A 27,704-nucleotide genomic window follows, 5' to 3' on the forward strand; every position below is an offset into this window, starting at 1 on the left:
TACCAAAATCCACCGACCCATGACTAGTAGTCAGAGTCAGAGCATAAATCCCTCCATACAATCCCATCACACTCTCCTGGAAGAATACAGTGAGTAACGCTCACTGCACAACAATCCATTGCACACTGCCGGGATCAGACACAGAGTGCAGCTCCCTCCGCATTGTCCCAACGCACACACTCCGAGGTCATACAGCGGTGTGAAGATCGGTCCGTGATAGGAGGTTTACGCTTGATTATCCATTTCCCAGTGAAAAGTGGCAGACACGTTCACCTCGGAGAAGTGTGAGGTGGTATACTTTGGAAGGACAGACTCCAACGCAGAGTACAAATGGCAGGATACTTGAGTAGTGGAGAGGAGCAGAGGGATCTGGTGGTACGTGCCCACAGATCACTGAAAGTTACCTCACAGATAGATAGGGTAGATAAGAAAGCCTATGGAGTGTTGGCTTTCATAAGTCGAGGGATAGAGTTTTAGATTCACGATGTAACGATGCAGCTCTATAAAACGCTAGTTAGGCCAAACTTGGAATATTGTTTCCAGTCTGGGTCGCCTCACTATAGGAGGATGTGGAAGCATTGAAGAGGGTACGGAAGAGATTTACCAGGATGCTGCCTAGTTTAGAGAGTATGCAATTTGATCAGAGATTAAGGAGCTTGGACATTAATCTTTGGAGAGAAGAGGGATGAGAGGAGAAATGGTAGAGGTAAACAAGACATTAAGAGGAATAGATAAAGTGGACAGCCCAGCACCTCTGCCCCAGGGCACCACTGCTCCAATTCAAGAGGACATGGGTTTAACACAATGGATGGGAAGTTCAAAGGGGATATTAGAGGAAGGTATTTTTTTTTCACTCATTGAGTGGTTGGTGCGTGAATGCAATGCCCGAGTCAGTGGTGGAGGCAGAAACACTAGTGAAATTTAAAGAGACTGGTAGTCAGGTGTATGGGAGAATTTAAGGTGGAGGGTGATATGGGGGGGGGGCATTATTTAAGGGTCGGCACAGCATTGTGGTCTAAAGGGCCTGTAATGTGTCGTTCTATTCAGTGTTCTATGTTGTAACAATGCCATACATTTCTTATTCGTCATTTCCACCCATGAAGCCTCACTTAGTCGAATTTTCCTGCCTGTCCTGACTGTCCACTGCAGTAAAATTTTCTCAGCCTTGAAATGTCACCCCTCCTTCTTTATTCCATCCGCTTTCCCACGACTAAAAATAGGGAAACCCGAAATATCGTCCTCTCCTGCTTGCGCCTCCTACACCCAATTCTCAGTAATGTTCACAATTTCCTAATTCACTGTATTGATTCATTCCCCGTGATCAACCGCCATTTTTAAAGCTTCTTGCATTGAAATATACAGAGCTGAGTGCACCAGTCGTATTATGCATAAACTCTTGATGCTTACTATTTCTGCCGCCTTAACAACATCTGCCTCCATATCGGACTCTGGTCTGCTCTGGAGCTCTGATTCCCATCCCCCTGCAACTCAATTTCATCAACTCTCCCAAAAACTCTCATGCACAGTACTGAAAAACTCTCATGCACAGTACTGACACACCATCCCGCTAGGATATCATTCCCCTCCAGTTCAGGTAAAAATCGTCTTCCATCTCTTCTGTACAGATCCTCCCTTCCTTGGAGAAAAATGATATGACTCCAGTTTTCGGAGCCATCCCACTTACACCACGTGCTAAACTGTACGGTCGTCCTATATCTGGGCACACTGGGACGGATAGTGGTCCTCTCCTTTAATTTAATAGCTAAATCCCTGACCTCACTTTGCAGAACCTGCTTCCCGTACATACCGATTTCATTTGTACATATATGCTGCTCACTCACCCACTTAAGAATCATAGAGAAGGAATGGTGTGCTGAGAAACGTGTAAGGAAGGGGCGGAGAGTGGGGCCACAGAAAGGGTGTTCAGACTGCCGCCGTTGGAGCAGAGAATGTGAGTTACCATTTTCTTGCTCCCTATTTCGGATTGGAGTCTGCTTAAACACCAAAATCCACTGACCCATGACTAGTAGTCAGAGACAGACCATGAATTCCTCCATACAATCCCATCACACACTCCTGGAAACATAAAACTGAGTAACTCTCACAGCACAACGATCCATTGCACACTGCCGGGATCAGACACAGAGTGCAGCTCCCTCCGTGTTGTCCCAACACACACTCCCAAGGTCAGATACCCAGCGAAGGTCTCTAAACATTATACAATCTCACTCTCAGGGTCAGACATGTGAATTACCTCCCGCACCATCGCAGCACACCTCCTCCGTTCTCCCCACTCACCAATACCCAGCCTTTCGGCTTTCCAGTAGTCTTGAATTGTGTGTGTCTCTCGGAGATGGTGTGTGTGTGTGAGCGGATTGTGTGCTGCCGTTAGAGGAAGGAAAAGGAGGAGAGAGGAGGGCAGCGAAAGGGTGGTTGGTTTGCAAACACTGATGCAAGTGGTGTGGAAACACATGACGGGCCTGTGCATGCAGAGTTGTGGAGAGATTCAGATCATGGCGATCGATATCCATGGTACGGGGGGAGGTGAAACACCAGCCATCATCTCTCCCTCATACTCCGCACAATTGCCTGTATCACAGAGTGGGAGGAGAGTGAAGGGACGACGTAGATGGGGAGCGTTTGGCTGGTGGAGTGTCACCGAGACGGGGGAGTGGCGTATGGTACGTACGGGATGATGGAGACGGCGATGTATGCAGGTGGGTGTATGGGTCACGGAGACGGGGTTGCTTAGAACTGAGGGATGGTTGACGGAGACGGGAGTCGTCTACTGGAAACAGTGTGTGACGGTGACGGGAAGTAGTGTAGGAGAGAGAGAGAGTTTGACCGAGTTGGGGAAGGATTTTGCAGAGGGAGGGTGTTATGCATACGGATTGAAGTGTTTTCGATTGTTTTCGAATTACATTGCAGGTTAACCTTCTCCAAATATGTCCTCCCTATCACACCCTCGGCTTCCCGAATGACCCTGAGTTCATCCAGTTTAATTTCCAACTCCTCAATGCGGAGTGTTAGGAGCTGCAGCTGGATGCACTTAAGACCATAAGACAAAGTAGCAGAATTCGGCCATTCGGCGCATCGATTCTGTTCCGCCGTTTTATCATGAGCTGATCCATTCACACATTTAGTCCCACTTCCCCCGCCTTCTCACCATAACCTTTGATGCCCTGGCTGCACAGGTACCTATCAATCTCTTCCTTAAATACACCCAATGACTTCGACTCCACTGCCGCCCGTGGCAACAAATTCCAGAGATTCAACACCCTCTGGCTAAAAAAAAATCTTCGCATCTCTGTTCTGAATCGGCGCCCTTCAAACCTTAAATCATGTTCTCTCGTACTGGACTCCCCCACCACGGGAAACAAGTTAGCCACATCCACTCTGTCGTTTCAACATTCGAAATGTTTCTACGAGTTCCGCCCTCATCCTTCTAAACTCCCAGGAGTACAGTGCAAGAGCGGTCAACCGTTCCTCATACGTTAACTCTCTCATTCCAGGGCTCATTCTAGTGAATTTTCTCTGAACACTCTCCAACAAATGCGCATCCTTTCTTAAATAAGGAGCCTAAAACTGAACACAGTCCGCAAGTGAGCACTTACCAGTGCCTTGTAGAGCCTCAACATTACATCCCTGCTCCTATACTCTATTCCTCTAGAAACAGACAATAGTCAATAGACAATAGGTGCAGGAGTAGGCCATTCGTCCCTCCGAGCCAGCACCGCCATTCAATGTGATCAGGGCTGATCATCCACAATCAGTACCTCTTTCCTGCCTTCTCCCCATATCCCTTGACTCCACTATCTTTAAGACCTCTATCTAACTCTTTCCGGAGAGCATCCAGAGAGTTGATCTCCACTGCGTTCTGAGCCAGAGCATTTCATAGATTCACAACTCTCTGGGTGAAAATGTTTTTCCTCAAATATTTTCTTAAATTGTTGCCTTTGGTTCTGGACTCCCCCAACATCGGGAACATTGGGAACTGTAGCGTACCAAACCCTTAATAATCTTATATGTTTCATCGGATCCCCTCTCATCCTTCTAAATTCCGGTGTATACAAGCATAGTCGCTCCAATCTTTCAACATATGACAGTCCCGCAAATCCGGGAATCAACCTCGTTAACCTATGCTGCACTCCCTCAATAGCAAGAATGTCCTTCCTCAAATTTGGAAACCAAAACTGAACACAGTACTCAAGGTGTGGTCTCATCAGGGCCCAGTGCAACGGCAGAAGAACCTCTTTGCTCCTGTACTCAACTCCCCTTGTTATGAAGACCAACATGCCATTAGCTTTCTTCACTGCCTGCTGTACCTGCAAGCTTACTTTCAGTGTCTGATAAACAAGGACACCTAGATTTCATTGTACTTCCCTTTTTCCTATCTTGAGACCATTCAGATTGTAATTTCCCTTCCTGTTCTTGCCACCAAAGTGGATAACCTCACATTTATCCACATTAAACTATATCTGCCATACATCAGACCACTCACCCAAAATGTCCAAATCCCCCTGCATTCTCCTAACATCCTCCTCATATTTCACACTGTCAACCAGCTTTGTGCCATCTTCCAATTTGCTAATGTTACTTTTAATCCATTCATCGGATTCATTAATGTATATTGTAAATATCAGCGGTCCCAGCACCGAGCCTTGTGGTACCCCACTAGTCACTGTCTGCTGTTCTGAAAATGACCCGTTAACCCATACTCTTTGTTTCCTGTCAGCCAACCAATTTTCTATCAATGTCTGTACTCCACACCTAATACCATGTGCTCTAGTTTTGACCACTAATCTCCTATGTGGGACCTTATAAAAGGATTTTTGTAAGTCCAGGTACACTACATCCACTGACTCCCCTTGTCCATTGTCATAGATAGATTCTCATAACCTTCCAGAAGATTAGTCTTGCGGAGTCAGACAATTGATGTGATGGCCACCACGCCGACCCAACCCACAGAGCCCAGATCACAAATCACAGACTGAGTAATCCTCTCTCTCTCTCTCTCTCTCTCTCTCTCTCTCTCTCTCTCTCTCTCTCTCTCTCTCTCTCTCTCTCTCTCTCTCTCTCTCTCTCTCTCTCTCTCTCTCTCTCTCTCTCTCTCTCTCTCTCTCTCTCTCCCTCCCTCTCTCTCTCTCTCTCTCTCTCTCTCTCTCTCCTCTCTCTCTCTCTCTCTCTCCTCCTCTCTCTCTCTCTCTCTCTCTCTCTCTCTCTCTCTCGTTGAGATTAGAAGCGGAGAATCTGGGATTTTACCTCACCTGTCCTGCCGGTCAACGTTGGCAGAAGAATTTGCTTTCGGGGATAGAGCTGTTGTGGTTGAGGATGTAAGTTTCCTGAGACAGGTGGTCTGGCAGAGGTCCAGACGGGAATTCGCGATTATCCTGGATTCAAGGGTCGAATACAACTCGAGGATCTTTAGACGATATCGGCACCGGTTCCTGTTCCTCTTGTTCCCAAAGGTCTTCTAGTCTCGGTCGGAAGTGATCGCAGAAGACGAATATCTGTCAAAAAGGAAAAGAAAAGCTTACAAAAGGGGTTCATAGAGTTTGATAGTGTTAGAGATCTCGAAGATTATAAGGCTAACAGGAATGATCTTAAGAGGGAGATGAGGAGCGCCCAGAAGGGGCCATGTGAAGTCTTGGCGGGCAGGATTAAGGAAAACCCCAAGACTTTCTACATGAGGAGCAGGAGGATGAGACGTGAAAGAATAGGACGTACAAAGTGAGACAGTGGAAAGATATGCATGAGACCGCAGGAAATACTTACTGAATACTTTGCTACAGTATTCATTGTGGAAAAGGATCTCGGTGATAGTAGTGATGATGCAGCAAACTGGAAAGCTTGAGCATGTGGATATTAAGAAAGCGGATGTGATTAGACAGTTTTAAATCATCAAGTTGGATATGTCGCCGGGACCGGATGATATATTCCGCAGGCTACAATGGGAGGCGAGAGAGCAGATTGCCGAGTCTCTGGCGATGATCTTTGCCTTATCAATGGAGCCGGAAGAGGTTCCGAAGGATTGGAGAGATGCGAATATTGTGCCTTTATTCAAGAAAAGGAACAGAGATAGCCAAGAAAATTATAGGCCAGTGAGTCTTAACTCAGTTGTTCGTAAGTTGATGGAGAAGACAATGAGAGGCAAAATTTATGAACATTTGGAGAGGTATGATATGATTAGGAATAGTCAACATGACTTTGTCAAGGACAGGTTGTGCCGTACGAGCCTGATTAATTATTTTGTGGATGTGACTGAACACATTAATGAAGGAAGAGCAGTAGATGTAGTGTAAGTTACCCCAGTCAAGGCTTACTGAGAATGTAAGGGGGCATGGGATCCAAGGGGAGAGACCTGTAAGAGTTTTCAGCGGGACATTGATCAGAAGCAAAACTGGGCTGAGATGCGGCAGATGGAGATCAACACAGATAAGTGTAAAGAGGTTCCTTTTGGCAGGTCCAATATGATGGCAAATTTTTTGCATTACTGGTAAGACTCCTGGCATTGTGGAGGAACAGAGGGATCTTGGGGTTCGAGTCCATAGGACGCTCAAATCAGCTGCGCAAGTTGACTATGTTGTTAAGTAGGCACATGGTGTATTGGCTTTCATCAGACGTGGAAACGAATTTAGAAGCCAAGATGTAATGTTGCACCTATATGGGACCCTGGTCACACCCCACTGTGTTCAGTTGTTGTCGCCTCACTGAAGAAAGGATTTGCAAGCCATAGAAAAATTGCAGTGGAGATTTACAAGGATGTTGCCTGGATTGCGGAGCATGTCCTATGAGAATAAGTTGGGTAAACTGGGCCTTTTCTCCGAGGAGCGACGGAGGATGGAGGTGACCTGACAGAGATGTATAAGATGATGAGAGGCATTGATAGTGTGAACAGTCAGAGACTTTTTCCTACGGCTGAAATGGCTATCAGGAGTCAGCACAGTTTTAAGGTGCTTGGAAGTAGGTACAGAGGAGATGTTAGCGCTAAGCTTTTTACTGAGAGAGTGGTGAGTTATTGGAATGAGCTGCCCGCAACGGTGGTGGAAACGGATACAATAGGATTTTTTAAGAGACTTTTAGATTGGTACATGGAGCTTAGTAAAATAGAGGGCTCTAGGTAAGCCTAGTAATTTCTAAGTTAGGGACGTGTTCGGCACAAATTTGTGGGCAGAAGTTCCTGTAGTGTGCTGTAGGTTTTCTGTTTCCATGAAAACTACGCAAACCCAAACTTTGGTCCCGGCAGCAAAGTATCCAGAACTGTCGTTCTCTTCCACAGAGCAACTGTCTGTTACCCATATTAACGAATCCACTGTCAGGAAATCTCGCCTCTGCTCTCCCTCACATTCCCTTCTGAGCCACAGAACAATACTCAGTTCCACCAAAGTGCTGTCAACAACTACCAACAGTCACACACACACACACACACACACACACACACACACACACACACACACACACACACACACACACACACACACACTTAGGAACATAGGATACAGGTGTGTGTGTGTATGTGTGTGTGTGTGTGTGAAAACGGATTGTGTGCTGCCGTTAGAGGAAGGAAGGGGAGGAGAGAGGAGGCCAGGGAAAGGGTGGTGAGTTTGCAAACACTGATGCAAGTGGTGTGGAAGCACATGACCGGCCTGAGCATGCAGAGTTGTGGAGAGATTCAGATCCTGGTGATCGATAGCCATGGTACGGGGGGGATGTGAAACACCAGCCATCATCTCTCGCTCATACTCCCCACAATTGCCTGTGTCACAGAGTGGGAGGAGAGTGGAGGGACGACGTAGGTGGGGAGCGTTTAGCGGGTGGAGTGTATCACCGAGATGGGGAGGGACGTATGAGTACGTATTGGATGATGGAGACGGCGAAGTGTACAGGAGAGGATGTGGGTCACGGAGACGGGGTTTCTGGTAGGCGAAGAATGGACGATAGAGACGGGAGTGGTTTACTGCAGTCTGTGTGACAAATACCAAATCAAGTACAGTTTTTCTTGTAGGCTTATCTACATTTTGTGTCAAGAAACCTTCCTGAACACACCTAACAAACTCCACCACATCTAAACCCCTTGGTCTAGGGAGATGTCAATCGATATTTGAGAAATTAAGGTCACCCATCACGACAACTCTTATTATTGCAGCTTTCCGGGATCTGTTCCCATATAGATTCTCGATATCCCTGTTGCTGTTAAGCGGCCTATAAAAAACACCCAGTAAAGTTAATGAGCTCTGCCTGTTCCTAACCTGGACCTACAGAGACTCGGTAGATAATCCCCCCCTAGCGTCCTACTTTTCTGCAGCAGTGACACTAAATCTGATCAACAATGCCACGCCCCGACCTCTTTACTCTCCTTCCCAGTCCTTTCTGAAACATCTAAAAACCTGGCACTGGATTAACAAATCTTGTCCCTGAGCTATCAAAGGCTCCGTAATGGCCACTGCATAATATTTCCAAGTACTTATCCACGCTCTGAGCTCATCCGATTTGTTCAGAACAATACTTTTGTTAAAACAGATGCATCTCAAACCTTCGGTCTGAGCGCGTCCCTTCTCCATCACCTCCCCGTCCTCCCTCTCGCACTGTCTCCAAGCTTTCTCTATGTGTTTGCCAGCCTTCTCTTCCATAGTCACTTCAGTTCGGTCCCCACCCCCAAACAATTCTAGTTTAGTGATGTAACAGTGTGGAGGAAGATTCACTCTTGTAGGACCCCGGGAGTGTGTGATGGGACGGTGTGTAGGTAGATAAACCACATGTCTGACCCCGGATTGGTGTGATGGTATAGTGTGGAGGGAACTTCTCCCTGCGTCTGACCCCGGGAGTGTATGAAGATTAGGTGTTAAAGAAGCTTCACTCTGTATCTGACACCGGGAGTGTGTGATGGGACGGTGTGCAGGGAGATTCACTCTGTATCTGACACAGGGAGTGTGTGATGGGTCGGTGTGGAGGGAGATTCACTCTGTGTCTGACCCCGGGAGTGTGCGATGGGGCGGTGTGGAGGGAACCTGACGCTCTGTTTGACCCCGGGAGTGTGTGCTGGGACGGTGTGGAGGGAGATAGGGAAATTCCCTCTGTGTCTGACACCGGGAGTGTGTGATGGGACGGTGTGCAGGGAGATTCATCTGTATCTGACACCGGGAGTGTGTGATCGGTCGGTGTGGAGGGAGATTCACTCTGTGTCTGACCCCGGGAGTGTGTGCTGGGACGGTGTGGAGGGAGATAGGGAGATTCCCTCTGTGTCTGACCCCGGGAGTGTGTGATGGGATGGTGTGTTGGGACATTCCATTTGTCAGGCCCCGGACAGTGTGGAGTCATCCTCACATGTTCCGGCACAAGCCTCTTCCTCGATTGAGCTCATTACCAGCAGCTTTGAACTATTGTTTGAACATTGTTTCTTCTCCTCATCGTGAGCTTTGGCCACCGTTCATATGAAATAACAAGAGTCTTTCCTCTTGATCCATCCTTGTCAGCAAGTTTGTTCTGTAAATGGGGAACAAGGAACAGTGAGTGATGGTTTGAGTTTTGCTGACAAAGAAATTCTGAACCCTCAGAGAGACATCATGTCATTACTGATATTGATTGTCACGGGTACACTCACTGAATGGAGATAACCCTGCAACCATCCATTTTTCACAGAATCGTTCACTGTAGATATCGGGCCTGAAGACACACACCCCTTTGTTCAGGAACTGTTATTTCACCTCAGCCATCAGGATGCGGGTACAGGAGACTCGCAATTCACAGCATCAGGTTCAGGAGCGGTTACTCACCCTCATCCATCAGGAAGGAGGCTGAGGAGCCTCAGGAACCGCACCACCAGGTTCAGGAACGTTTATTACCCCTCAACCTACAGGAAAAAGGTACAAGAGCCTCGTGACTCACACCACCAGGTTCTGGAACGGTTATGTTTTTTGTCATATACTTTAATGATCTAGATGATGGGATGGTAAATTTGATTAGTAATTATACAGATGATACTAAGTAGCTGGCGTTGTGGATAATGATGTAGGGCTTCAAAGCCTGCAGAGTGATTTAGGCCAGTTAGGAGAGTGGGCTGATAGATGGCAGATGCAGTTTAATGTTGATAAGTGTGAGCTGCTTCATTTTGTTAGGAAAAATCTAAACAGGACATACATGGTAAATGGTAGGGCATTGAGGAATGCAGTAAAACAGAGTGATCTAGGAATAATGGTGCATAGTTCCCTGAAGATGGAATCTCATGGGGATAGGGTGGTGAAGAAAGCTTTTGGTATGCTGGCCTTTAAATTTCGGAGTATTGAGTTTTGGAGTTGGGATTTAATGCTAAAATTATACAAGACATGGGCGAGACCAAATATGGAGTATTGTGTACAGTTCTGGTCACCGAATTATCGGAAAGATGTCAGCAAAGTAGAAAGAGTTCAGAGGAGATTTACTAGAATGTTACCTGGGTTTCAGCACCTAAATTACAGAGAAAGGTTGAACAGGATAGGTCTTTATTATTTGCAGTACAGAAGGTTGAGGAGAGACTTGATAGAGATATTTAAAATTATGTGGATGATAGCTGATGTCGTGGATAGGCGTTTTTTTCCAGTGAGAGTATGGGAGATTCAAACAAGTGGACATGAGTTCAGAGTTAGGGGGGAAAAGTTTAGGGGTAACACGAGGGGGAACTTCTTTACTCAGAGAGTAGCAGCCGTGTGGAACGAGCTTCCAGTCGAAGTGGTAGAGGCAGGTTCGGTATTGTCATTGAAAGTAAAATTGGATAGGTATATGGACAGGAAAGGAATGGAGGGTTATGGGCTGAATGCAGGTCGGTGGGATGAGGTAAGAGTAAGCGTTCGGCACGGAGTAAAAGGACCGAGATGGTCTGTATCCCTGCTGTAATTGTTATATGGTTATATAGTTATATGGCCGCAAGAAACTGCAGATCACCGATCATGTATATGTATCAACTTGATCATGTATAAAGATAGATCCGGTCCTCGGGTTGAAGTTCTAAACTGGAAAAAGGCCATATTTGAAGAAATAAGAATGTAACTCACTGGATTGGGACAAGTTGATCTCTGGCAAGAATGTGATTGGTAAGTGGGAGGCCTTCAAAGGAGAAATTTTAAGTTTGTATGTTTCTGTCAGGAATAAAGACAAAGTGAATACGAATAAGGGACCCGAGTTCTCACGGGATATTGGAACTCTGATAAAGAAGAAGTGAGAGATATATGTCATGTATAGGAAGCAATGAGCAAATAAGGTGCTTGACGAGTACCAAAAGTGAAAAACAATCTTTTAGAAAGAAATCAGTAGGGCTGAAAGAAGACACGAGGTTGCTTTAGTAGTCAAGGTGAAAGCAAATCCAAAGAACTTCTGCAGGTATATTAAGAGCAAATGGATAGTAAGGGATAAAATTGGTCCTCTAAAAGATCATAGTGGTCGGCTACGTATTGAACCAAACTAAATGTTTAAGTGTTATTTTTTTCAGTCTGTCTTTAATAAGGAAACTGACATGGAATCAATGGAAATAAGGGAAACAAGTAGTGAGGTTATGGATCCTACACAGATTGAAGAGGAGAAGGTGCTTGCTATCTTGAGGCAAATCAGAGTAGATAAATCCGCAGGACCTGACAGAGTATTCCCTCGGACCTTGAAGGAGACTGGTGTCGAAATTGCAGGGACCCTGGCAGATATATTTAAAATGTCGGTATCCACGGGTGAGGTGCCAGAGGATTGCAGGAGAGCTCATGCTGTTCTGTTGTTTGAAAAAGGCTCTAAAAGTAATCCAGGAAATTATAGGCCGGTAGGTCTGTCGTCTGTAGTAGGTAAATTATAGAAAGGAGTACTAAGAGATAGGATCCTCATGTATTTGGATAGACAGGGATTTATTAGGCAGAGTCAGCGTGGCTTTGTTTGTGGTAAGGCATTTTTAACAAATCTATTCGAGTTTTTCGAGGAGGTTACCAGGAAAGTGCATGAAGGGAAGGCAGTGGATGGTGTCTACATAGACTTCAGTAAAGCCTTTGACAATGTCCCGCATGGGAGATAAGTTAGGAAGATTCAGTCGCTAGGTATACATGATGAGGTGGTAAATTGGATTGGGCATTGACTCAGTGGAAGAAGCCAGTGAGTTGTCGTGGAGGATTGCTTCTCTGAGTGGAGGCCTGTGACTAGTGGTGTGCCACAGGGATCAGTACTGGGCCCATTGTTATTTGTCATATATATCAATGATCTGGATGGTAATATGGTATATTGGATCAGCAAATTTGCTGATGATGCAGAGGTTCGAGATATGTTGGACAGTAGGGAAAGTTTCCAATGCTTGCAGAGGGATTTCGACCAGATGGGAAAATGGTAGGTGAGCTTAATACAGACAAGTGTGAGGTATTGCACTTTGGAAGGACAAACCAAGGTAGAACATGCAGGGTAAATGGTAGGGCACCGAGGAGTGCAGTCGAACAGAGGAATCTGGGAATACAGACAAAACATTCCGTAAAAGTTGCTTCACATGTAGAGTTTTGGTACATTGGTCTATACAAATCAAAGTATTGAGTATAAGTGTTGGAATGTTATGGGGAGGTTGTATAAGGCATTGGTGAGGCCGAATTTCGAGTATTGTATACAGCTTTAGTCAACGACTTACTGGAAACATATTAATAATGTTGAAAGAGCGCAGAGAAGGTTTTCAAGGATGTTGCCGGGACTTGAGAAACTGAGTTGCAGAGAAAGATTGAATAGGTTAAGACTTTATTCCCTGAAGTGTGGAAGAATGAGGGTAGATTTGATAGAGCTATATAAAATTATGATGGGTATAGATAGAGTGAATGCAAGCAGGCTTTTTCCACTGAGGCTAGGGGAGAAAAAATCCAGAGGACATCGGTTAAGGGTGAAGAGGAAAAAGTTTAAAGGGAACATTGGGGGTGGGAGGGTTCTTCACACAGAGAGTGGTTGGAGTGTGGAATGTGCTTCCAGATGAAGTGGGAAGTGTGGGCTCACTTTGAATATTTAAGAAAAACTTGGACAGGTGCATGGATGTGAGGGGTATGCAGGGATATGGTCCAGGTGCAGGTCAATGGGGCTAGGCAGAAAAATATTCCGGCAGAGCCAGGAAGAGCCTAAAGGCCTGTTTCTCTGCTGTAATGTTCTATGGTTCTAACAGACTGCGATCTTTCTGCAGTTCTGTTCCTCCTAATCCAGCAGACTGTTCGCTGGTCTACAATGTAGCTCCAATGTCATGGCCATTCATTTCTTATTCCTCATTTCCTCATTCCCATTGATGAATGAAGAGCAGTAGATGTAGTGTATATGGATTTCAGCAAGGCATTCGTTAAAGTACCCCATTCAAGGCTTATTGAGAAAGTAAGGAGGCATGGGATCCAAGGGGACTTACTTTGGGGATCCAGAACTGGCTTGCCCATAGAAGTGGTTTTCCATCGTGGCTGCAGACGGGTCATTTTCTGCATGGAGGTCGGAGATCAGTGGTGTGCCTCAGGGATCTGTTCTGGGATCTTCACTCGTCCTGAGTTTTATAAATGACCTTGGTGAGGAAGTGAAGGGATGGGTTAGTAAGATTGCTGATGACACAAAGGTTTGAGGTGTTGTGGATAGATTGGCGGGCTGTCCGAAGTTACAGCGGGACATTGATAGAATGCAAACCTGGACTGAGAAACAACAGATGGAGTTCAACCCAGATAAGAGTGAAGTGTTTAATTTTGGTAGGTCAAATATTATGGCAGAATATAATACTAATGGCAAGACTCCTGGCAGTGTGGAGGATCAGGGGGATTTTGGGGTCCGAGTACATAGGAAACTTAAAGCAGCTGCGCAGGTTGACTCTGTGGTTAAGAGGGCACACGGCCATCATAAACCGTCGAATTGAGTTTTGTAGCCCAGAGGTAATGCTGCAGCCTCATGGGACTTGGGGGACTGTGCTCAGTTCTGGTCGCCTCAGTATCGGAAGTAAACCGGAAGTTGCCTGGACTGGGGAACATGTCTTATCCAAACAGAATGCGGGAACTCGGCCATTTCTACTTGGAGCGACGGATGATCAGAGGTCACCTGATGGAGATGTATAAGATGATGAGAGACATTGATCGTGTGGATAGCCAGAAGCTTTTTCACAGGATGAAATGGTTGCCACAGGAACACACAGGTTTAAGGTGCTGGGGTCTAGGGACACAGAAGGTGTCAGGGGTTAGTGTTATACGCAGAGAGTGATGTGTGTGTGGAATGGTCTGCCGGCAACGGTGGTGGAGGCGGATACAATAAGCTCTTTAAACAGACTTTTGTACTGGTACTTGGAGCTTAGAAAAATAGAGGGCTATGTGTAAGCCTAGTAATTTCTAAGGTAGGGAGTTGTTGGGCGCAACTCTGTGGGCCGAAGGGCCTGTATTATGCTGTAAGTTTTCTATGTTTCTATATTTCCACCCATAAAGCCTCATTTAGACAAGTTGCCTTGTCTGTTCTGACTGTATTTTGCGGTGACTTTTTCTCAGTACTGTAATGTCACCCCTCCTCCTGTAATTCTTCCGCTTTCTGACGTCTGAAATATGGAAACCCGAAAAATCGTGCTGTCCTGCTTGCTCCTCCTACACCCTATTCTCAATAACGGCTACAATATCATAATTCACTGTGTTGATTCATGCCCTGAGCTCAACTCCCTTTTTTAGAAGCTTCCTGCATTGAAATATACGGAGCTCAGGACACCAGTCGCATGATGCACAACCTTTTGTTTTCTGCCTTTTTCTGAGGTCTGAACAACATGTATCCATATCGACTCCGCTATCTGCTCTCGAGCTCTGAATCCCATCCCCCTGCACCTCGAGTAAAACTACTCTCCCAAAAACTCCCATGCACAGTACTGATAAACCTTCCCGCTAGGATATCAGTTTCCTCCAGTTTATGTGTAAACCGTCTTCCATCTCTTCCGTTGACATCCCACGTTCCTTGGAATAAACACAATGAATATTGAACCCCTCCCACCTGCACCGTAGCTTGAGCCACGTGCTGAACTGTATGGTCTTCCTAGGTCTGGGCACACTGGGACGGGTGCTGGTCCTGTCCTTTAATTTAATAGCTGAATCCTTGACCTCACAGTGCAGAACCACCTCCCATTACATATCGATTTCATTGGTACATATATGGGTCAGGACGTCGAGCTGCTCACCCACCCACTTACGAACCATAGAATCTTTTTTGCAATTGCTGTTGAGCCTTTTTCTATTGCACTTAAGTCAACTACATTATTTCAATGTGTTAGGAGAGGGGTCACAGAACATTTCCATTGAAATCCTCTCAATTCACATCTGACCCTGACGTGCTCTCCAACCTCAAAATGTTTAATCAATTTCGCTGCCATTATACGTTCACATCAGTTCAGTTTTGGGACCCATTCATAGAAACCATCTATTTCTTCCCTCCACACTCAATTCAGTTTTTAGACAATGGGGTTTGAACGGTCTTATGCGCATGAAGGATTTGCGCACTGATAATATATTTAATAGTTTTGATAACCTGTGCAGTAAATATGGCCTTCCGCATAATCATTTTTTTCAATACCTGTAGATTCTCCACTTGGTCAAGGAAAAACTTCCCTCTTTTCCTGATCTACCATCTGCTATGTTGTGGGACAAACGCACTCAGCTTTAATAATAAAGAGCTGATCTCTGTACTATACTCTCAGCTGATGTCTTGGGGAGTTCAAGATCTGAATAAAACTACGACTAGCTGGGAGGATGACCTTGGTGTGGATCTGGCTGAGGAATATTGGGGAAAAGCATTGAATACGCATCATTCCTCGTCATCATGTGCGAGACTGGGGATCATACAATTTAAAGTTTTACACGGTATACTTAAATAAAGCCAGGCGTGCTGACATATATCCCGGGACAGACATTGGCTGTGACAGGTGTTCCTTCTCTCCGGTTGGTTTAGTTCATGCATTTCGGTCTTGTTCTCGGCTTGATGGCTACTGGGCACTGGTTTTTAAAATTATCAGTGAGGTTTTGGGGGTGACACTGAGTCCTTGCCCGTTTATAGCTGTATTTGGTGTGGCATATGATGTTTTGGGTTTAAATGCAAACGAGTCGGATATCATTTCACTTACATCGCTTTTGACCCGTAGGAGAATCTTGCTGGTCTGGAAATCTGCCACTCCCCCATCTGCTGCTGCATGGTGAGAGGACGTAATGTTTTATTCTGAAATTAGAAAAGATTAAATTCAATCTGAGGGATCTGTGAAGAAGTTCTATTTGAAATGGAGGCCTTCCTTGTCGTATTTTGGGAGTCTTAAGGAATTACCTACTAGTTGAGGGCGTTTGATTGTACTTGGGAAGTTGCGTCCCTTTTAACACGCATATGGTTTACCTCATAGGGTGGTTGATGAATTGTAATATGAGTGTATTCTGGATCATCTGAGATGTTGTAGATGTGTGTGCGACTTGTTCTTGAAGTAGTGTGGTGGTATGGCTGTGAAATGTCCGTACTTGTGTTTGTGAAGTGTTGTATTGTAAATACATTAGCTGTCATTGTATGTTCGGAGAGGGCGGGTGAGGGGAGGTTTCTTTAGGGGTAAGATACAAACGCAAAATGGAGGAAAATATAATCCATTATGTATTCTATATTGTGCCGTTCCTTCGATAACATGTATAATAAAGAAAGAATCATAGAGAAGGGACGGTGTGCTGTGAAAAGAGGAAGGAAGGGGAGGAGAGTGGGGCCACAGAAAGGGTGTTCAGATTCAGCCGTTGGTGCAGAACGTGTGAGGCGCCATTTTCTTGTTCCCTGTCTTTGTGTGGAGTCTGTTTAAACGCCGAAATCCACTGAACCATGGCCAGGAGTCACAGACAGAGAGAGAATCCCTCCATAAAATCCCATCAGACACTCCTGGAAACATACACCGAGTAACGCTCCCTCCTCAACGATCCATCACACACCCCTGGGATCATACACAGAGTGCAACTCCCTCCATATTGTTTCAACACAGACTCCGGGGTCACACACAGAGTGAAGCTCCGTCCACAACGTCCAAACGCGCAGTTCCGGGGTCGGATAACCAGCGAAACCCCCTAAATATTATCCGATCACACTCCCGGGGTCGGGCATACAAAGACCCTCCCGCCATTGCAGCACACCCTACCGGAGTCAGCAAAATTACGTAACCCTCTCCCTCCTCCGTTCTCCCCACTCACCAATACCCAGCTTTTCAACTTTCCAGTAGTCTTGAATGTTGTGTGTCTCTCGGGGATGGTGCGTGTGTGTGTGTGAGCGGACTGTGTGCTGCCGTTAGAGGAAGGAAGGGGAGGAGAGAGGAGGCCAGGGAAAGGGTGGTGAGAATGCAAACACTGATGCAAGTGGTGTGGAATCACATGACCGGCCTGTGCATGCAGAGTTGTGGAGAGATTCAAATCCTGGCGATCGATAGCCATGGTACGGGGGGAGGTGAAACACCAGCCATCATCTCTCCCTCATACTCCGCACAATTGCCTGTGTCACAGAGTGGGAGGAGAGTGGAGGGACGACGTAGATGGGGAGCGTTTAGCGGGTGGAGTGTATCACGGAGACGGGGCGGGGCGTATGGGTACGTAAGGGATGATGGAAACGGCGAAGTATGCACGAGAGGATATGGGTCACGGAGACGGAGGCGAGAGATGGATGACGGAGACAGGAGTGCTGCACTGCAGTCTGTGTGACGTTGACTGGGAATGGTGTAGCAGTAGGTTGATAGAGTCGGGGAGTGGTTTTGGACAGGGAGGGTGTTATGCATACGGGGGGGGGGGCTGTTTTCGAGTTACAGTGCAGGGCCTGACTCTATGTTGGTATCGTTGACTGGTGAGATTCTCCTGTGGTGCAGAGCCTGTTAGTATGTCAGTGTCACGATAAGGGTCGTGTTCATGTCAGATGTGGGTTGTGGCAGTGACACAGAAACGCATTCAGTGTCCAATTAAAGAACATCTCCGAGTCACAGTGAGGGTTGTGTGTCTCGTTCATAGCTTATGCAATCGGTACTGTCCCGCCTGAAATCAAGTCTCACTAATATCTGCCGTGTCAGGCTCAGAGGCGTTGACCCCTGACCTGAGCGCATCGCCCCTTCAAACAATACTTCCTGCATTGAAACGTACGCAGCTCAGAACATGAGTCCCAGCAGGCTTAACCTTTTGCTTCTTGAATTTTTCGGAAGTCTTACAACATCTGTCCCAACAACCACTCAACTATCTGTAATGGGGTTCTTGTTCACATGTCCCTGCAACTCTAGTTTATACCACCACTCTCCCCTTTTAATGACATACTTTACCACTGGGATATTACTTCCAATCCAGTTCAGGTGTAAATTGAGAGAGTTGCTCATGGGAGACCAAGGTGGGGGCGGTGTGGTGCGGTCTCCAGCCGGGGGTCTGTGCTGCCCCCCCCCCCCCAGTGTTCGCTCGGCAGAAAACAATCTCTACATTGTAGAACAATTGTAGATTACCGTGGCATTCAAAATGTCCAGAGGCCTCAAGCTTCATGAATGTGTGTGTGTGTGTGAGTGTGTGTGTGTGTGTGTGTGTGTGTGTGTGTGTGTGTGTGTGTGTGTGTGTGTGTGTGTGTGAGAGTGTGTGTGTGTGTGTGAGTGTGTGTGTGTGTGTGTGTGTGTGTATTAATCATTTGTGAATGTACTTACTGATATCCTACATATATCTTGCTATATTTATATTTTATACATATTATGTGCACTTCAACCCTAACTCTTTAGCCACATTTTCAACAAAAAGTTCTTTCTAATTTTTTCTACACCTGCACATACGTAAGTTTGAAAAACCGGCTGCCTTTTCCTAGTTATATACTGGTGACGATAACGACAGCATACCATCGAGGAATCTCGTTTTCGTCCACAGTACCACTTTTCAGTTCCCCTAACAAAGACAACTCTATCGATACAGCTCGCCATATTTCACCCCTCCCCTGCTGAGCCACAGAACCATAGTCAGTGCCAGAGAGCTGACCGGTGAGACTTTCCCCTGCTTGGTCATTTGCACCACTCTCCTCCCATCCAGAAAACCCAAAGTGCTCTACCTGTTATTGAGCGGGTTGGCCACAAGGGGTCTCTGCACTGGCGCTGGCTGTTTAACCCCTTTCACCTTCCTGTCTGTCACCCAGTTTCATGTATCCTACTCCGTGGGTGTAAATGACTTTCTATTTGTCTTCCCTGTCACGCCCTCAGCTTCCCGAATAATCCCGAGTTGATACAGTTCCAGTTCCAACGCAGTTACGCAGAGCTTCAGAGCGAGATGCGTGTGGGTGTCACGGTTTGGGGTCGCTTAGCGTCCGGTCGGGGTTGTCTCCATGTCATGGTGAGGGGTGTGTATGTGTCACAGTGACAGCTGTGTGGCTCGCTCACTGCCTATGCTGTCTGTGAAGTGGTTGTTCTCGGTGTTTCGTAATCTATTGTCAAAGTCCTTGATCTACCCCACCCCCTCATCTGCCCACTCGATGAGTTTAAATCTGTCTTGTTTGCTCCTCTCGCAGAACAGTGGACGCAAATCAACGAACAGAACAGACCCTTCGTCCAACAATGTTGCGACATACTATCTGAGCTATGTCACTTCTGACTGCACAACAACCATGTCTCTGCATTCCTTGTACATTAGCGTCCTTGTCAAAGAGGCACATGAACCCCTCTCTCCCTGAGTTTGTCAATGACTCTCATGTGACTGGTGAAGCCGCCCCTCAACCTTGTGTACTTCCCGCTTCATCACGACTAAAACGACCGAAACCGGCAATGTTGAGCTGACGCTCCTTCCCGCCCTGCAACGGCGTTTCACTAATGTCTACAATATCATAATTCCAGCCCTTGACCGCTGCCCTGAGCTCATCTGTCTTACGTAAACTACTTCCTGCATTGAAAAGCGCGCAGCCCAGAACATGAGTCCAAGCAGGCACAACTTTTTAGTTTCTTGACTGTGTCAACATCTGTCCCAACAACTATTCAACTGTATGTAATGGTGTTCTTGTTTACATCCCGCTGCAACTCTAATTTATACCATCACTCTCCCCTTTTAATGGCAAAACCTACCGCTGGGATATTGGTTCCGATCCAGTTCAGGTGTAAATTGAGAGAGTTGCTCATGGGAGACGAAATGAAGGAGCTGAGCAAGGCGGGGGCGGTGAGGCGCGGCCTCCAGGCAGGAGTCTGTGCTGCCCCCAAGTGTTCGTTCAGCAGAAGACAATCTCTGTTGTGAACAATTGTAGAGTATGGTGGCATTTAGTGTGCCCAGGGTCCTGAAGCTGCAGAAATGTGTGTGTGTGCGAGTATGTGTTTGTGTGCATGTGTGTGTTTGTGTTTGTGTGTGTGTCTGAGTTTGTGTGTGTGTGCGTGCGACTGTGTCTGTGTGTGTCTGTGAGTTTGCTGTGTGTACATAATAGCTGAATGTACTTACTGATAACCTCCATATACTAGCTATCTTTATATTCCATACATATTATGTACGCTGCAACCCAAACCCTTTAGCCACATTTTAAACTGAATGTTTTCTATAATTTTGGCCATACCTGCAAATACATAAGTTTGGAGAGCCGGCTCCCTTTTCCTACCTATATACCGGTGACAATAACGACCGCATACCTTCGATGAATCTCGTTCTCATCCACCCTATCGATACAGCTCGCCACATTTCAACCCCTATCCCCTGCTGAGCCAGAAAACCATAGTCAGTGCCAGAGACCTGACCGGTGAGAATTTCCCCTGCTTGGTCATTTGCACCTCTCTCCTCCCATCCAGAAGTATCAAAAGTGGTGTACCTGTTATTGAGCGGGTTGGCCACAAGGGGACTCTGCACTGTTTCCGGCTGATTAACCCTTTTCATCTTCCTGTCTGCCACCCAGTTTCCTGTATCCGACACCGTGGTTGTAAATACTTGAATACATGTCTTCCACGTCATCCCCTCAGATTCCCGAATGATCCCGAGTTGATCCAGTTCCAGTTCCAACGCTGTTCCGCAGAGTGTCACGGCGAGATGCGTGTGGGTGTCACGGTTTGGGGTTGCTTAGTGTCCGGTCAGGGTTGTGTCCATGTCATGGTGAGGGATGTGTAGGTGTCACAGTGACAGCTGTGTGGCTCTCTAACTGTCTATGCCGTCTGTGAAGTGGTTGTTCTCTGTGTTTCGCAATCTATCGTCAAAGTCCTTGATCTACCCCACTCCCTTCTCTGCCCCCTTGATGAGGTTAAATCTGTCTTTTTGCCCTTCCTGCAGAGCAGTGAACGTAAATCACAGAACAGAACAGACCCTTAGACCCGCAATGGTGTGGTATACCATTTGAGCTAAATCACTTCTGACTGCACAACAACCATCTCCCTGCATTCCCCGCACATTAACGTCCCTGTCGAAGAGGGACATGAACCCCTCTCTCCCTGAGTTTGTCAATGAATCTCATGTGACTGGTGAAGCCGCCTCTCAACTTTCAATACTTCCCGCTTCACCACGACTAATACAACCGAAACCGGGAATGTTGAGCTGACGCTCCTGCCCGCCCTGCAACGGCGTCTTACTAATGTCATAATTCCATCCACTGACCCCTGCCCTAAGCTCATCGGTGTTTCGTACAATACTTCCTGCATTGAAACGGAGGCAGCGCAGAACATGAGTTCCAGCAGGCTCAACCTTTTGCTTCCACACTTTGTCTGTGCTCTTACAACATATGCCCCGGAAACTAATCTACTAACCGTTTTGGCACCGTTTTTCATCCCCCTGCATTTCTGGTTCAATTCCCTCCCTGCCTCCTCTTCAATGGCAGAACATTCCCCTGGGATATTAGTTCCAGTCCATTCCCGGTGGAAACTGTGAGATTTGCTCAGTGGCGGAGTAAATGAAGGGACTGCGCAACGTGGGGACGCTGTGGTGCGGCCTCCGGGCAGGTTTAGGTGCCGTCTTCTAGTGTTCGCTCGGCAGAATACAATCTCTGTTGGTGTCGAATCCAGATTTCGGTCTCATTCTGTGGACCCCGGGCCTCAGGCTGCGTTGTGGCCTATTTTAAGCCTTATGTATTATAGGTGTTTTTGCTCCTTGGTCCTGGAGTAACGCTGTTTCGGTTGGCCGCAGTTATGGCTATTCATGTAAGACTGAATGAAATTTAAACTTTTCATTGTATTGATATAGGACATACACTGGTCGCACCTTCCTCGGAAGAGAACCGAATGATCCAACTATCAGAAGCCCTCATTCATATCACGGCATCTTAGCCACTTGTTAATCGGTGTTGTCTTCCTATTTCTGGCCACACCAACAGGAACCACACTTAGACTGCTCACCCTCCCACCTAGGATTGCTGAGGATACGCTGAGAGTGGTAGTGTCCCCGACACTCGGGAGGCAAAATACCATCCAGGAATCTCTCTATCACACACAGAACCTCTTTTCTAATCCCCTCAGAAATGAACCCCTCTCCTCACAGCTCGCCTCATCTCGCCCTTCTGAACCACCGAGACAAAACGAGTGCCAGAGATCTGACCTGAGATCCTTCCCTCTACTTGGTCATTTCACTGCTCCCCCCATCCAAAAGATAACAAATCGGTAGATCTGTTATTCATGAGGTTGGCCTCAACGGGCATTCTACCCTGGACCTGGCTGTTTAACCCCTTTCGTCCTCCTGACTGTCACCCAGTTTCCTGTGAACTGTGCATTAGGTCTAGCTTCCTCCCAATATGTCCTCCCTATCACCACTCAGCTTCACGAATGATACCGATTTCATCCAGTTCCGGTTCCATCCCCTTAACGCCGAGTCCGAGAAGCTGCATCAGGATGAACTTCTCACAGGTGAAATCGTCAGAGACACTGAGGTCTCCCTGCCGTCCCACGTCCAGCAAGAAGAGGCATTCAACTCTCCTGCCACGCATTGTCTACTGCTCTAATTGAAGGAAACCATAAATAAACTGAAAACGAATCCATCAACAGTTGGCCCCTGTATTATCTGTGTTAGTCTTTTCTGATGAATCCGCTTCCCTGATTGGTTGTGGTTCAACGAAATGCGAGACGCTGCCCCAATGAAAAAAAATCTATGAGTCAGATTCAGAGCGAAGCAGCCACTTGAACCCCTCTTCCGCTGTGTTCGTCAATGCATCTGATGTGACAGTTAAAGCCGCCCATCTCCCTTGAATTATTTCCTCTTCAACCATAATGTGGAATGTTGTGCTGACTGTTCTGCTCGCCCTGCAACCACCTCCCACTAATGACTGCAATATCATAATTCCAGACTTTGTCCCTGCCCTGAGCTCACCTGCCTTTCGTACAAAACTTCCTGCATTGAAACGTACGCAGCTCAGAACGTGAGTCCCAGGTGGCTCAACATTTTGCTTCCTGACCCTGTCTGAGGGCTTACCAACATCTGCCCCAACAACCAATCCGCTACCTGTTATGCCAGTCTGCTTTTCATTCCACTGCAACGGTCGTTTAAACTCCACCACTCCCTCTTTTTAATGCAAACCTCCCGCTGGTGTTATGTTCACTGTAGTTCAGGTGTAAACTGAGAGGTGACTCGCTTGGAGAGAAAGTGAAGTGGCTGTGCAACGCGGGGCGGTGTGGCGCGGCCACCATGCGGGAGTATGTGCTGCCCCCTAGTGTCCGCCGAGTGCTAGGATCTCCAATTTGATGCACTTCACACAGGTGACGTCGTCGGTATGACTGGAGGTCTCTCTTCCGTCCAATGTCCTGCAATGAGAGCTTTGAACTCTCTTGCCAGGCATCCCTAATGCTCTAAATGTGCAATTATAAAGAAGCAAACAAATAGATTAACTGAAAACAAACCGATAAACGGTTTAGCCACAGAACCATAGACAGACAGACAGACATACTTTATTGATCCCGAAGGAAATTGGGTTTCGTTACATTCGCACAAACCAAGAATAATGTAGAAATATAGCAATATAAAACCATAAATAATTAAATAAAATAAGTAAATTATTCCAAGTGGTAATAAGTCCAGGACCACACTATCGGCTCAGGGTGTCTGACGCTCCGAGGGAGGAGTTGTAAACTTTGATGGCCACGGGCAGGTATGACTTCCTATGACGCTCAGTGTTACATCTCGGTGGAATGAGTCTCTGGCTGAATGTACTCCTGTGCCTAACCAGTACATTATGGAGTGGATGGGAGACATTGTCCAAGATGACATGCAACTTGGACAGCATCCTCTTTTCAGACACCGCCGTCAGAGAGTCCAGTTCCACCCCCACAATATCACTGGCCTTACGAATGAGATTGTTGATTCTGTTGGTGTCTGCTACCGTACATAGAACATTACAGCACAGTGCCGGACCTTCAGCCCTCCATGTTGTGCCGACCCACATATTCCTTAAATAGCACTAAACACACACAACCCCATAACCGTCTTTTTTTCTTTCATCCATGTTCCTGTCCAAGAGGCTCTTAAATACTCTAATGTTTTAGCCTCCACCATCATCCCTAGGAAGTCATTCCAGGCACTCACAACCCTGTCATATATTTCTTGCCTTTGTTAATGAATCGTCCTCATTGATAGATAGATAGATAGATAGATAGATAGATAGATAGATAGATAGATAGATAGATAGATAGATAGATAGATAGATAGATACTTTATTCATCCCCATGGGGAAATTCAACTTTTTTTCCAATGTCCCATATACTTGTTGTAGCAAAACCTCTTCATCCTGTCTGTTGCTTGCTGTTCAAAAAATAAAATAAAAATAAAAATAAAAACCGCGAAGCGCTACTTTCCAATGGTATCTCGTTGAAAGCTGTTCCAACGCCAGAATTTTATGAGTAGATGCCTCCGACAGTCAGACACAACATCACGTCACACACTCCCGGGGTCAGACACACAGTGAAGCTCCTTCCGCACGTCCCGTCACACACTCCTGGGGTCAGAAACCATGCGAAACTCCCTCTACGCAGTCCCATCACCCACTCCCGGGGTCAGACACTTAGTAAAGCGCCTTCCACAGTCTCCCGTCACTCTGTCCCTGTTACAGGGACACTGCTCACTCTCCCTCTTGAGAATACTGAGAACTCGAACCGAGATATCGCGGACCCTGGCACCACGGAGGCATCAGACCATTCGGGATCCTCGATCTCTCTCACAGAACCTCTTCTCTGGCCCCCTACCTATCGAATCCTCTATCACTAGTGCTCTCCTCTTTTCCCTCATTCCCTTCTGAGCTGAAGGTCCAGTCTCGGACCACTGCAACTTGTCCCTCGTCGCATCACACGCGGTCCAGGTATTATGTGTCGTTTCCCTCCAGCCAGTCATTTCGGGAGGACTAGAAGGTAAAAGCAAGCATGCAATTCTAAGGCTTAAACAGGAACTGTGAGGCCACATTTGGGGAATTGTGAGCAGGTTGGGATCCCTTCTCGAACAAAGTATGTGCTTAATTGGAAAGGGTTCAAAGGAGGTTCACTAAATGAGTGGCTTGTCATTATGAAGAACGATTGATGGTCCTGGGCCTGTACTCGAGGGAATTCAGAATAATGAAGGATGAATATTGAAAGCTTTGGGATTGTGAAAGGTCATCACAGAGTTGATGTTCAGAGAATATTTCCTATTGAAGGGGGGTCTAGTATCATAAGACACACCCGGAGATAGCCAGATATCTGTTAAAAAGGGGTTAATGAAAAACGCCTGAGCGTGGTGAATCTGCGGAATTCCAACCCACAAGCAGGCGTGGACTACCAGTCATTCGGTATACTTAAGACATCGTTTGAAAAATTCTTCATTAATGAAGACATGAAGGTATGTCGGGAGAAGGCGGGAGACTGGAGCTCAGAGGACAATGGTCAGCGATGAAACGGCCAGCATACACGATGTCCTAATTCTGCTCCTGTGTCGTATGGGTTTAATTGAAGTTCCTCGGTTACTGTGTGTCAGCAACTCAGAGGATCTATAGTGTCCCAACAAGTTTATGCAAACACAAAGAAGGTGTCATGTGCCCGAATGAACAGGACAGGCATCCACGTTTCCTCACGTCCATTTCCCGGAGTACGGTTAACTCTCACTTTTCTTCTAAGATTCAGAGATGTAATTGTTTTCTTCATGGAAAGTCTATCGTTAAAGCTCTCTCGCTGAGCACTCAGTGCTCAACCGTAAGAGTTCCGACTGCAGTACGACTGTTTGTGATGTCCTCTTTGGTTTGGGTTGATGCGCCTTGTTCACTTCGAGTATGAGTCTGAATTAATTCCAGACCTGACTCTGCATTTAGGTTCAACACCATCCACAGCTGTCTCGGTTCAGAAGGCATCACAGCTTTAGGAGTTTGAGGGGATGTGCTCTCTCAGTGAAGATGAGGAAAATTCTATGGATGTTCGGTGGGGAACTTTCTGACTAGCCGCATCGCCGCCTGGTGTGGATGCTGCAACGCACAGAATAGTAACGGGCTACAGAGGGTTCCAGCCTCAGCCGCCACTCTGACGGTCACACCCCTCCCCACCATCGCGGACATTGTCAAGAGGCGATGCCTCGAAAAGGCGGCATCCATCACTGAGTACTCTCTCCACTCGGGAGAAGCTCTCTGCTCGTTACTACCATCAGGGAGGAGTCGCAGGAGCCTGAACACCCACACACAACGATTCAGGAACATCTTCTCACCCTGCGCCATCACATCTCTGAACGCACGACCACACACTCGACATTTTTGCTGTGTTTATTAATGTTTGTAATTTACATCCACTATATATTTTTTGCAGTTCTGATGCAGCAGAAGAACACATTCCAAGCCGTTTAAATTTCAGTTAAAAAAATCATATTGCGATTCTGATTTAAAATATTCGATAGGACAGGACACTTGGCACGCTGGCCTTCACCGGTCAGGGCACTGAGCACAGGAGTCGGGAGATCACGTTGCAGGGGTAAAAGACGTCGGTGAGGCTTTATGCTTTAGGAAGCAAATGCCACTGACCTGGAAAGTGTGTACAGAGAGTTCTACTGGGATATTGCAGGAAATCGAGGGTAATGGAGAGATGGAAGGAAGGTTGGGACTTCATTCCCTGGAGCGTCGTTGCATAAACCCAAGAGCGGCAGAGACAGGGGGAATACGAATGTTTTTTTTTTTACCAAGGGTTGGGTTATCGAGAACAAGACGGCACAGGATTGAGGCGAGAATGGATGGAAAGGAGGAAGACAGAGAGATCAGGGACACGGACGGTTCAGAGGGAACGGAGAGGGAAGGGGAGAGAGGGGTACGGAGGGTAGGGAGGGGAGAGAAAGTGGGAAGGAGTTGACAGAGGGAGAGGAGAGAGAGCGGGCGGAGAAAGGGCGAGCCGTTAGGAGGTAGGCAAGAGGTAAACTGGAGAAGAGCGGGACAAGGTGGAAATTGCGAGAAAGAAGGGGATCGATGATGACAGAGGTTTGTTAGCGTGCAGTGGGGAGAATGGGGACGCGACAAGAGGAAGAGAATGGAGTAGGAGGAAGGGCTAGAGAGGGTGAGGAGGAAGTTCGTGAGGATGGAGGAGTGATAGTTGACGAAGAGAGAATGGGGAAAAAGAGGGGTAGTCACTTGATTCAAATCGGCCGCAATGGAACAGACGACACAGGGATGAGGGGAGAGTGGGTGGAAAGGAGAAAGAGAGGGAGAGATCAGGGAGATGGAGGGTTTAGAGAGATCGAGAAGGGGAAAGTTAGTCACTTGATTCAAGTCGACTCCACTGGCTGCTGACAGAGGTCCTGGATATTTTCAGGAATATCCGGGAACAAAGGTGCCGACTTCTCGCAGATGAAACGACGATCACGATT

The sequence above is a fragment of the Hemitrygon akajei genome, unplaced genomic scaffold, assembly GCF_048418815.1.
Source record: "Hemitrygon akajei unplaced genomic scaffold, sHemAka1.3 Scf000065, whole genome shotgun sequence".
NCBI classification, from domain to species: Eukaryota; Metazoa; Chordata; class Chondrichthyes; order Myliobatiformes; family Dasyatidae; genus Hemitrygon; species Hemitrygon akajei.